This window comes from Schistocerca americana, chromosome 3, assembly GCF_021461395.2.
Source record: "Schistocerca americana isolate TAMUIC-IGC-003095 chromosome 3, iqSchAmer2.1, whole genome shotgun sequence".
NCBI classification, from domain to species: Eukaryota; Metazoa; Arthropoda; class Insecta; order Orthoptera; family Acrididae; genus Schistocerca; species Schistocerca americana.
The window spans coordinates 283,941,869-283,953,126 of record NC_060121.1 but is presented as its reverse complement, the minus strand read 5'-3'; the positions used below and the strand labels follow the sequence as shown (position 1 = coordinate 283,953,126).

Below are 11,258 nucleotides of genomic sequence, written 5' to 3'. Positions count from 1 at the left end.
TGGCGTGATATGTGGCTAATGAGCAGCTGCTCGACCATGAAATCCAAGTTTTCTCACCTCCCGCCTGACTGTCATATGAATTCAGTGGATCCTGATGCAGTTTGGAATTAATGGGATGGTCTGGATAGATGTCTGCCTATTACACATTACGACCCTCTTCAACTGTCGGCGGTCTCTGTCAGTCAACACACGAGGTCGGCCTGCAGTTTTGTGCTGTACGTGTCCCTTCACGTTTCCATTTCACTATCACATCGGAAACAGTGGACATAGGGGTGTTTAGGAGTGTGGAAATCTCGCGTACAGAAGTATGACACAAGTGGCACTCAATCACTTGACGACGTTCGAGGTCCTTTATTTCCGCCGATCACATAACATACCTAAAAACTTCCTCTGTGATGGTGCAAAATTGTGGCGCCCAGCTGCGATTCTAACAGTAAGGTGTTGACACATGCGGAAAAAAGATCGGTGCTCAGAAATTCGTATGAGGTGTAAGGCGGGTTAATGATATGACATTCCTCCACAATACTGTTTAATGCCATCGTGGACGTACCACGCAATGTGAAGGTCGTTACAACCTCTCTTGCCCATATTTCACCCTTTCTTTTGACATCTGTGCAGTGGAGGTTAGAACCGCGACACAAAGCCTTTAGATCACACGGTTTTCTTATATGAGTAGCCGAGAAAAACATATCAGACCCATCGCCGCTCAGAATCGGCACGAAAAGGCCTCAGGGTGCGGCATAAAGGGCGTCAATGAAGCCGGCCGTGGTGGCCGAGCCGTTCTAGGCCCTTCAGTCCGGAACCCCGAGATTGCTACGATCGCTGGTTCGAATCCTGCCTCGGGCATGGATGTGTGTGGTGTCGTTAGGTTAGTTAGCTTTAAGTAGTTCTAAGTTCTAGGGGCTGACGACCTCATATGTTAAGTACTATAGTGCTCAGAGCCTTTGAACCACTTGCGTCTATGAAACCATCCCTTCCTCTGCAATGTTGAGTTCGCCTGCTTAGCTGAGTCGTAGCGTGTTTGTCTAACATGCTGTGGGCGTGGGTTCGAGACCCGTTCGGGTTGGAGATTTTCTCCGCTCCTGGGCTAGTTGTTGTGTTGTCCTCATTATCATTTTATCATCACCGAAGCTCGAGTCGCCCAATGTGGTGGCACCTGGAATGTGGCGGCCGAGCTTCCCCTAAAGGGGACACTCCGCCAACAATGCCACACGATCGTTTCGTTTCTGAGGTGTTGATTCCCGCAAATTTCGCAATCGGAAACGACAGTCTGCGGTGCGATGTGTAACAGAACGAAGATATTGATAACCTTTCACCCTGGCGATACCCCTTCGGATGATACAATCTTTCTTTACGGAGATGTAGGGGATGGAACGCTTATTGAACGTGATCTGACTCCTTTGGAGTGCAGTGCGACCGAAATTTTTCCTTTTGTATACAGGGTTGAACCACTAGGGACCGTACAAAATCATTCGACTTAATTTGACAGTGATCCAAAGCAATAAAGGGCTGTTATGCTTTTTCGCCTTCCTGTTTCGCGCCCTCCTGTGGCGTTATCATGGGGCCTGTATTATGGACAAATGCATAAATAATACGGCAAAGGGTTCATCTAATGCCCCCCAGTCTGATATTACCCTTAGTGCCACCCACGCACACTTTTTGAGGTTTAAAAATGCACTTGTACATAGAAAACCCGTGACAGATTCCTAGGCACCCGCGGGCAGGCAACTCACTCACAGTTGAGAGGCAATATATTGCTGCAATAACGCCTGCTTGCAGGTATGCAGAGTCTGAGCATCTGAGAAATTTGGAGTTGAGAAACTGAGCAAATATTGTTAGTTACAAAAAGACAATATAAGTTTGATGGCACTGCTTTCTTTTTTGTAGAAAAAACCATTTCATCATTAAAAATGTAGGGGAATGCTTCAGGCTTAAAAACTACATCGTATAACAATTAATCGATTATTATGATACAAGTAATTAATCGTTATGGTTAACCGATCATTTAAATAATCAAAAAGTGCAAGCATTCGACTCTTACTCACAGTAACACTTCCCTAACTTGCGCAGCACTTACGTTGATGTACATGTACACAAAGGTACATGTATCACATTGAAACAACCGAAATAAAATGTTCAAACGTACCTACGTTCTGTATTTTAATTTTAAAAAACCTACTTGTTACCAACTGTTCGTCTAAAATTGTGAGCCTTATGTTTATGACTATTACAGCGCCATGTATCACAAAGCGAAAGTAGTGGTCCAATTAAAACATTCATATTTCTTTACGTACTACACGAATATGTAATAAAAATGGGGGTTCCTATTTTTAAAAAACGCAGTTGATATCCGATTGACCTATGGCAGCGCCTTCTAGCGGGCGAACCACAGGGCCATCTGGTTTCCCCCTTCAAGCTAGACGAGTTTCGTTCTTTGTAGTTTCTTCGTTTGATGCCTATTTGGTGAGATATTTGGCCCGGTCACTATCAATGGAACACCCTGCATAATATACAGGGTGTTACAAAAAGGTACGGCCAAACTTTCAGGAAACATTCCTCACACACAAAGAAAGAAAATATGTTATGTGGACATGTGTCCGGAAACGTTTACTTTCCATGTTAGAGCTCATTTTATTACTTCTCTTCAAACCACATTAATCATGGAATGGAAACACACAGCAACAGAACGTACCAGCGTGATTTCAAACACTTTGTTACAGGAAAAGTCCAAAATGTCCTCCGTTAGCGAGGATACATGCATCCGTCCTCCATCGCATGGAATCCCTGATGCGCTGATGCAGCCCTGGAGAATGGCGTATTGTATCACAGCCGCCCACAATACGAGCACGAAAAGCCTCTACATTTGGTACTGGGTTGCGTAGACAAGAGCCTTCAAATGCCCCCATAAATGAAAGTCAAGAGGGTTGAGGTCAGGAGTGCGTGGGGGCCATGGAATTGGGCCGTTTCTAACAATCCATCGGTCACCGAATCTTTTGTTGAGAAGCGTACGAACACTTCGACTGAAATGTGCAGGAGCTCCATCGTGCATGAACCACATGTTGTGTCGTACTTGTAAGGGCACATGTTCTAGCAGCACAGGTAGAGTATCCCGCATGAAATCATGATAACGTGCTCCACTGAGCGTAGGTGGAAGAACATGGGGCCCAATCAAGACATCACCAACAATGCCTGCCCAAACATTCACAGAAAATCTGTGCTGATGATGTGGTTGCACAATTGCGTGTGGATTCTCGTCAGCCCACACATGTTGATTGTGAAAATTTACAATTTGATCACGTTGGAATGAAGCCTCATCCGTAAAGAGAACATTTGCACTGAAATGAGGATTGACACACTGTTGGATGAACCATTCGCACGAGTGTACCCGTGGAGGCCAATCAGCTGCTGATAGTGCCTGCACACGCTGTACATTGTACGAAAACAACTGGTTCTCCCGTAGCACCCTCCATACAGTGACGTGGTCAACGTTACCTTGTACAGCAGCAACTTCTCTGACGCTGACATTAGGGTTATCGTCAACTGCACGAAGAATTGCCTCGTCCATTGCAGGTGTCCTCGTCGTTCTAGGTCTTCCCCAGTCGCGAGTCAGGCTGGAATGTTCCGTGCTCCCTAAGACGCCGATCAATTGCTTCGAACGTCTTCCTGTCGGGACACCTTCGTTCTGGAAATCTGTCTCGATACAAACGTACTGTGCCACGGCTATTGCCCCGTGCTAATCCATACATCAAATGGGCATCTGCCAACTCTGCATTTGTAAACATTGCACTGACTGCAAAACCACGTTCGTGATGAACACTGACCTGTTGATGCTACGTACTGATGTGCTTGATGCTAGTACTGTAGAGCAATGAGTCGCATGTCAACACAAGCACCGAAGTCAACATTACCTTAATTCAATTGGTCCAACTGGCGGTGAATCGAGGAAGTACAGTACATACTGACGAAACTAAAATGAGCTCTAACATGGAAATTAAGCGTTTCCGGACACATCTCCACATAACATCTTTTCTTTATTTGTGTGTGAGGAATGTTTCCTGAAAGTTTGGCCGTACCTTTTTGTAACACCCTGTATACAAAATGTCCTTGTACCAAAACTACCTAAAGTTTTCATAAATGTGCTAACCAACGCAGCGCACAAAATGTTTAGACACCCCGTCAAATTGGGCATATGTAAGATTTCCACTTACTAGAGGCACATTGTCCAGAAAGTGTTGGAGGAGAGATAAAAAACGTTAGTACAACATGTAGACCTACTGCATAATTTTTTTTTACTCCATATGGAACCGTTGTGTGTTATTATAAGGTAGGATAGGAATACAGCAATCACTCGCAATCTCACTGGAATTTTATTATTTTTGCATGTCAAGATTTCAGCTATACAGAGTGCATTTGAGTGAGTTATAATCCAACGAACTCCCAGCAGTACACGTCACCATACAACGTTGTTGGTGTAGAGGCAGGAGGAAAATCAAATGCACTGTAGACGGCTATTTACAGCTGAAACTTGTACATGCAAGAACAATAAAAAATCTATGGGATTGCTACTGAATGCTGTATTCCTTTCTTTTCTTATCACTCATATAAATTTTGTTTTGTTATTCCTGTTCAGGTGCTACTATGATCGACAAAGTGCTATAGGGTGTTAACGTGATTAAGTTCATCATTAAAATCCAGTTCTCATCCCCGAGAGACAGCGCATGCTCAAAAAGTCAGCATCATATCGCACTGGACAAACCGTTGATAGCCATGGGTTCCTTGTCTCAACCATTCAACAGAAATACTTCACAAAATGTACTCTAGTATTCGTAACCGTCGAGTATGCTGAGCTTAATCGATTTCCGTTACCATTACTGATACATCTTTGCAGGTACCCAGTGTACGTTTCATGCGGTCATTCAATTTTAATCTGTAGGATCGTTCATTTCAAGTAGAAAAATTTGATACTCGCTGTAATGTACGTCAGCATTTTGCCGTTTTGGGTATCATACGCATTCTTGTAATGTCTCGGTAGACGACAAACAGTAATGTGCAACAGAAGTTCGGTCTAAGCTTTTCTACGCGTCTGCTCTTACAACATGGAAGAAAGTTCCTCCTCCGTAGAACTTTTTCATTCTTTAAATGCCGTTAGAGTCAATGACGGACATGCCTTAGAACTGTAACAATTCGCTACAGAGCTTCAGAGATAAGTATGAGCAATTTCACACTTCGTACCTGCTAAATGGTCCTTTCTTAGTATTGCAGACAATGAATTTCGGTTCTAAAGCCCGTGATTCGCTTTGTCGAACTCACTCTGGTAGGAACAAAAGTTCGCCCCTAATGACGTTGCCTTTGACAGTTTCTCTACAACAAGCACGTCTCTGCCAGCTGCCCCAGACTGCCTACAGCGATTTTCACAATAGCTGCCTCAGTTTCTTCAGAAGTACACTGGCACTTCCAAATGCAGCTGTATATAGAGGCTGCCTTGTTTGATTTCTTTGTCGCCAAACTGAAGTGATGTTTCTGATACTAACCAAGGACATTTATGAAACAGATATCGTTGAGAGAGTATACCAGCGACTTCAACGATTACAATCTGTGAAATTCCGGCTAAACGAGCGTCTCCAAAAGATACATACACCTTGAAAACGAACCTGGTATTACTTTTCATTTGAATTTTTGTTATTATGATTTGCTCAAATGAAATATAAGAAGTATAATAAGACCATACGTAACCTCCAGGCCACACATTTTCAAATTAAAGTACCACTGTAAGTGACTAACAACAGACATACAACACCAACGTCATCCACACCCAGTGACAACAGCATAACCAACTTTTAACACAAGGCCCTATGTCACTGGTGGCAACACACGCAATCTCTAATAATGCGGCAATGATATACACTCATACATTAACACACAGAAAGTAAACATCTAAAAAGCACAGCAAATCATCTCAGCAACACAGCAAATCGTGCACTTCGCAACGAAGACAAATGTGGATAAATTCACTGAAGCAGGATGGTACTATGCAATCCTGAGATGCAAGAAGCAATCAGACTGAAACGAAATGTAAAGAATCCAGGAGGATTCTGAGATATCTAACAATATATTAAATATGTTCTCAACACGGTAAAAAAAAACCTCAGGTACTCACAAACATGCAAGAAGACATTGAAGCTGTCTGAAGAAACATCTTTAACAGAAACATACTAAAACAAAAGGAAAATTACTGCTACTTAAATGTCAATTCAGGAAAGAACATTATGCTACATAACCAGATAAATAAAAGGAATGAATTGTTACTGATAAAAAGTGAATATACACACATATTTTCCTTAGTAGATTTCGTTTCTCAATTAGTGCAATGGAAAACCAAACGAACCTGCATATTTCACTATTTTTATTTACTCGATGACTAGTTTCGAGCCGGGACCGATTTTGAAATCATCCATATAATCAAAATGGTATTCAGATGGTTCAAATGGTTCTGAGCACAATGGGACTTAATTTCTGAGGTCATCAGTCCCCTAGAACTTAGAACTACTTAAACCTAACTAACCTAAGGACATCACACACATCCATGCCCAAGGCAGGATTCGAACCTGCGACCGTAGCGGTCGCGAGGTTCCAAACTGTAGCGCTTAGAACCGCTCGGTCACTCCAGCCGGCAAAATGGTATTCCCAAAAGTAAAAAACCATGCAAAAATATGTACATATCATGAAGTGCACATAAATTGTTAGAGTGCATACAGACAATATTTCTCAGTTCCCTATTTCATTTTATCACCACAGATGCTAATTCGTCATTTGCACACAACACAGCATATCACTACCATAACACAGGCAACGTATCAAACTGAAAAATGGAACATGTCAACGATAAAGTTCATTGGAGAAAAAAGAGTAACGCACATCTCCAATAAATTTAGAGCTACACCGCATGTAAACCGTTTCAGTTCGGTTTCTGGGGCATAAATCACACGAACCATACACCAAGAAAGGCAGGGCGAATATGTGCAGGCTTGTTTGGCTGTCAAACGGACAGCAACACATAATTTCCCTTTACAGGACTAAAAGAAAAAGCGCTGCATATTTATATAAAATATATTTAAATAATTCGAAGAAATGACTTTCAGAGCGGAACTTGAGAATGAACATCAGTCCTTTACATAAGGTAAAATTAAACAAACAACAGGTCACTCGTGTAGCAATCTGTTTTTTCCTCGCTGTATCCACGAATGAAAGTCAAAACTTTATCATAATATTTGAAATTAATCACTGTTATAGTTAAGAAGCTAACGTAACAGAAAATCTATAACAAACATAGATAGAAAGCAGTTTGCGTAGTATCTGTGTATACTTAGTGAATGTTAAGTATGATATAAACTACAACACTTGGTTGTCATTAAGAACTATATAGCGGTTGGATAGCAATGATGTCACACTCAGGACGGTGGGCGTGAGCAAGCCTATTTAATAACTGTTCCCTCCTTGTCCGATAGCAGTTATTCCAGCGTCGAGTGTCGGCGCAACTCGCTCCACGGAGTCCACCCACCGTTCTGGGTATATTTATTTATTAGTTCTACATTTTGCTATACATACTTCCTATTATAACGATCCCTCTATCTGGTAATATGTTTTTTCAGAGTCTGAAGATCGTTCTTAATTAGAATCGAAACCGGTCACTCCAATAAAAATAAAAAGTTGCGATCAAGTCTGTTTTTAATCTTTAAACTTTTGTTATCTATTTAATTCCACTTTTGGTCTATTTCTGTCGATAGCAAATGAAGATGGAACACCGAAACAAAAGTTTGTTTGCTTACTGATACTGCTTGTTGAACGTTACATTTTCAGCTTTCAACTCGTATGCACAAGATTTTAATATTAATATTTATAGGAAACTTATCTACGTGTGCTTTGTTAGCCTATAAAGGTGTGCCACGGTCAAAGAAGCGAGAGATGCTGTCATATCTTTTGCATATCAACAAAGTGAACGATTATTGAAATAAGGAATAGAACTGCATAAAGGTATACTTCCACGCAGAATATTCTTATTTTATTAGATTATCAGTGCATTACTCTCACTGTAATTTGCATCTCTCCTCACTTTGAAATTTTACTTATAATGAGTTATTCAGTGAGTGGCCAATAACAGAATTTATAGCTTAAAAAGACGATATAATTCTTTAAACATGTTCCAACTTTGTGCAGTGCCATAAAAGTGATTAAGGCAATGGTCTCAAGCGCTTAGATCCAGTACATTGCTATTTCGATTTAACATGTATGTAAGTAATTGTCTTTGGCAATGATAGTCTAACCTGTGTAACATGTAGTCCTACCTTTTCAACAACGGCCTATTTGCTTCTTTTCAAAAATATTTATCGTCAGTAACTATGTCCATTTTTCAGAAGTAAGCGAACGTACCGGTATCACAATTGCAATATACATCTACTTCGATCATCTTCTTGACTTCAGTCTTGAATTTCATTTTGAGGTTTTCAAAGTATACGCGTAAGGCTATACCACGCTTTGTCAGATAATAATAGTTTATTCGTTTCATATTCCATGCATCGATTTGCTCGATAAACCGAAGTAATGTGAAACGAGTCATCCTATATTAACGTCATTTTGATTATAAATATGCTTCCATTCTGATAATTTATCTCTTTTAGGTTTTATAATTAAAGACAGATGTTAGTGGCTTATACCTATCTCCATTTACACATTACAATAATAGCTGGACTTCTGTGGAATAGAAGGCGTTGTCAAAGAGAAACGTTTTCTGTTTATTTTCAGATTTTCCTTTTCTGTCTGTTAGGAATTTTATAACAATGTGTAAGTCATCAAAATTTTCAGATGTAGCATTGTGAATCCCTGTTAGTACTAGAGACAACCGTAATGTGGCGTTATGAATGTATTTTTCCTGCTGGTATTTTAATTATGTACATCATTCTTCTTGTTGAAGCGTAGCGGTTTCAAAAAAAAAAAAAAAGTGTGAAATCTTATGGGACTTAGGGGCAACGGCCTTGCCGCAGTGAATACACCGGTTCCCGTCAGATCACCGAAGTTAAGCGCTGCCGGGCGTGGCCGGCACTTGGATGGGTGACCATACGGGCCGCCATGTGCTGTTGCCATTTTTCGGGGTGCACTCAGCCTCGTGGTGCCAACTGAGGAGCTACTCGACCGAATAGTAGCGGCTCCGGTCAAAGAAAACCATCGTCACGACCGGGAGAGCGGTGTGCTGACCACACGCCCTTCCTATCCGCATCCTCAGCTGAGGATGACACGGCGGTCGGATGGTCCCGATGGGCCACTTGTGGCCTGATGACGGAGTGCTTTTTTTATGGGACTTAACTGCTAAGGTCATCAGTCCCGAAGCTTACACACTACTTAACCTAAATTATCTTAAGGACAAACACACACACCCATGCCCGTGGGAGGACTCGAACCTCCGCCGGGACCAGCCGCACAGCCCATGACTGCAGCGCCGAAGACCGCTCGGCTAATCTCGCGCGGCTGCAGCGGATTATTTACAACAAACTTCATGAGGGAATAACTACACTGTAAAGCGGAAAGATTGCTACCCACATGCCGAGCAGCAGGCAGGAACAACGAAATAAGTAGGTACGTAAGTTTTCAGCTAAAGACTTCTTCAGAAACGAAGCAGAGCACACAAACACATTCATACAATCATATTCACAATAATCACATACACCTGACATCTGTCTCCGTCTGCTCTAGCCAGAATTCTTTTTTAAAGGAGGAGGAAATGTGAACAATGAATAAATATGAGCGGGAGGAATTTAAGGTTTCAGATGCTGCCCCGACAATGAGTGCGTTACGTAGCCGTGTGTTGTTTGGGTGCGAAACCGTTGATACAAGGTGGCTCAGACGTCGGAAGTTCTGCGATTTGGAAGCTGAAGAAAAACACAGAAATGAAGAGAAAGAACGGACAATGAGTAAAGTAGGGCAAATCTAAACTCAAATCACCACTACAATAAATGTAAACAAAGCAACCATAATTCATGTAAGCAAAAGAAAATACATTATTGCTTCAACAGTTCCAATTACGAATGAAATGTGATTTCTGTAAGCTTCATATTACGATCGGATCGATTAGCACACCAGTAAAGAACGCAAGTTGCATTTTTCATGAAATATCTACGTCTCCACACGATCAGAGCACCCGACACAGCCGAAACAGCACAGGCACGTCTGAGTGACGTAATGGGGAAGTATCACCGCGGCGAACCGTATGGGTATGAATGCGGTAAATCTAATGTTTTGAACTACTTAAGATCTCGGACGTCGGCTTTAAGTTTGTGACGTAATGACAACTACCTTCTCTGTTCATCTCCATGTAGCAACCATGCTACAACAATGTAGTTGCGTAACTTGAATTTCAAGGAGTTAATTCGTTTTAAAATTCTCACCGTCTCAACTATTATTTATTATCTTTCTTTCAATAATCAGTCATCTTTACTTTTAAATAAAATCCTGGAGATAATTTCTCTCCTTTTTAACTCAAGAAATACAAAGTAATTTCTCCCTTCGAAAATTAATAAATCTAAACTAATATTCAGAATTTTTTTTTGAATTAACATCTTCACTTTTTATAAAATTCAGAATTTTCTTTACCTAATCTTTGACTTCCTGTTGCTACTTTACGATATTTGTAAATTGTTCGTTTGCTATAAAACTGAAGTTTATTTTTTAAATATCTTTGAGTGTTAAATATGGGGCAAATGAGACTCGGGACACTGTTTTTATTTTTGTAAAATAGAAATTGTTCTGTATTTATTGCCTGTTTCCTCTTATGAACTGGTACAAGTTAGCTTTGATTTGACGAATACTCCAATGAAACAAACGCCTCTAAGCAGAAAAGCAGAAAAATTTATAGAATAAACTTGGGTGTCAGCGCCACTTTTCACTTTTAAACAACTTGAATTTCAAAATAGACACAAAATTAATTCTACTTCAGGCATTCACTTTCCGCGGACTCATTACTATTGAGACTATTTAAAACACAGCAATTGCACGATAGGAGAGACGATTAGAGTGTCCTCAGTAACGACGTTTCTTGATTTGTCGTTTTGGTTTTTATAGGAAAAGCAACTAAATTCGAGACCGCGTGCGTGAATCTCCTAGTGACTTAGGGTGGTTCTCGCTGTATCACATATAACTGTAGTATGTCCATTCTCCTAATTACAAAGATAGCTCAGTCCGCATATCTGTACAGAGATTTCCAAACATTA

The 11,258-nt window shown here is 40.9% G+C and overlaps 1 pseudogene; it reads left to right on the top strand.

The window, feature by feature from the left end:
• The first annotated feature begins 9,019 nt into the window (after positions 1–9,019).
• On the top strand, positions 9,020–9,137 carry LOC124607806 (annotated as a pseudogene).
• Positions 9,138–11,258: the final 2,121 nt, after the last annotated feature.